Genomic DNA, 2,564 nt, shown 5'->3' on the forward strand with positions numbered 1-2,564 from the left:
CTTTGAACCGTCAAGCATTAATGTACACCTAGACAACACATGTCACACAACCAGCCTTTTACCATTTATGGTTCTCACGGTTTTGTTCTTTTCATCCGTGAACACATCCCGGTTTTATGAATGCTTAGAGAATAGGACTTTACTAACATTCTCCTTGAAGCGGCTTTCACTTCTCCCTCACATAGGTGATTTCTATATGTTCAATCCTATAAATTAAACTATTTGGTCAAACCTGCCAAATTTAGATAATCATTAAAAGACTTTTCACCTTAAGTCTTATCCTTGTTTACTAAACATTGTCTACAACATGAGAATGGGTTGGGTAATTAACAATGTTAAACCTGTCAGACATAACTTTGTTTGATATCCTTGAACCTAGATCTTGGGATATCCAGTCTATTAGGTAGAGTTACTGCCATGCTAACTTGTCCTAGGCCTTAAACCCATTCCCTTAGATGTCCTTTCCACTCCTTCTCTAGATAGGCCTTTCGTAAGTGGATCCGACATACTATCCTTCGAATTCACATAGTAAATAGTGATAATTCCACTAGAGTAAAGTTCCCTATCGGTATTATGTCTCCGTCGTATGTGACAAGATTTATCATTATATATCATGCTCCCTGCCCTACCTATTGCCGCTTAGCTATCACAGTGTATACAAACTGGTGCCATTGGTTTGGGTAAATAAGGAATATCTTCCAAGAAATTTTGGAGCCATTCTACTTCTTCACCGACTTTATCCAATACAATAAATTTAGATTCCATTATAGATCGAGCAATACAAGTCTGTTTGGATGATTTTCAAGAGAATGCTCCTTCACCGATAGTAAATGCATATCCACTTGTGGATTTTACTTCGTTCAATCCGGTGATCCAATTTGCATCCCTATATCCTTGGAGTACCGTGAGATATTTATTATAATACAAGGAATAGTCTTGAGTGTATTTAAGATACCTCAAAGCTCTTTTCATTGCCATCCAATGAGTTTGTTGGGATTAATCGTTTACCGACTTAATTTACTAATAGCACATGCTATGTCTGGTTGTGTACAGTTGATTATATACATTAAACATCCCAATATTCTTGCGTTCTCTAATTGTGAGTCACTTTCACTTTCATTCTTTCGAAGTGCAAATCTCACATCCAAAGGAGTCTTGGCAATAACGAATTCCATATACTTGAATTTGTCAAGTACCTTTTCGATATAATGAGATTGTGACAATGCCAACCCTTGTGGAGTTCTATGGATTCTTATACCAAAGATCCTATCCACAACTCCAAGGTCTTTCATATCGAACTTGATTTCAAGCATTTGTTTTGTTGAATTTATGTCTAAAATGTCTCTACTGATGATCAACATATCATCAACATATAAACAAACAATGACTTGGTGATTCGGAGTGTCTTTAATTTAAACACATTTATCATGTTCATTTATCTTGAACCCGTTTGCCAAAATGGTTTGGTCAAACTTTGCATGCCATTATTTAGGTGCTTGCTTTAGTCCATACAATGACTTAATAAGTTTACACACCTTATTCTCCTTTCCTGGAACCAGAAAACCCTCAAGTTGTTCTATGTAAATTTCTTCCTCTAATTCTCTATTTAGGAATGCGGTTTTTACATCCATTTGATGGATTTCAAGACCATATACTTCCGCCAAGACAATTAACATTCGAATTGATGTTACTCTTGTTACGGGAGAGTATGTATCAAAGTAATCAATGCCTTCTTTTTGCTTGAAGACTTTTACTACAAGTCTTACCTTGTACTTGTCAATTCTACCATCTGCTTTCATTTTCCTTTTGAAGATCCATTTAGAACCTAAATGTTTATTTCCTGGATAAAGGTCAACCAATTCCCACATATAGTTTCTTAAGATTGAATCAATCTTACTATTGATTGCCTTTTTCTAAAAGGATGAGTCTGACGACGACATCGCTTCTTTAAATGTTTGAGGCTCATTTTCTAAGAGAAATGTTACAAAATTTGATCCAAATGTAGTAGAAGTTCTTTGATGTGTACTACGTCTTGGATTCTCTTTATTATGTATGTTCTCACTTGGTTCATCTCAAGTTCAGTTAGACCCTCCACTAGACTGTTCATGTCTAGTTTTATACGGGTAAATGTTTTCAAAGTATTCAGCATTATCTAATTCAATTACCATAATTTTATTTATATCCAGATGTTCTGATTTATGAACTAAAAACCGACATGCTTTACTGCTTTTAGCATATCCTATGAACACGCAGTTCACAGTCTTAGGTCCTATCTTTACCTCTTAGGCATAAGAACTTGGACCTTTGCTAGATACCCCCACACTTTAAAATATTTCAAGTTGGGTTTTCTTTCTTTCTATTTTTCATAAGGAGTTGATTGTGTCTTACTATGGGGAACTCTATTGAGTATACTATTAGCTATAAGGATAGCCTCGCCCCATAAGTTTTACGGTAAACTGGAACATATAAAAAAGGGATTCATCATTTCCTTCAAAGTTTGGTTTTTCCTTTACGTAATTCCGTTAGATTGAGGTGAATATGGGGTTGTAGTTTGATGAAAAATT

The sequence above is a fragment of the Capsicum annuum genome, chromosome 11, assembly GCF_002878395.1.
Source record: "Capsicum annuum cultivar UCD-10X-F1 chromosome 11, UCD10Xv1.1, whole genome shotgun sequence".
Lineage (NCBI taxonomy): Eukaryota > Viridiplantae > Streptophyta > Magnoliopsida > Solanales > Solanaceae > Capsicum > Capsicum annuum.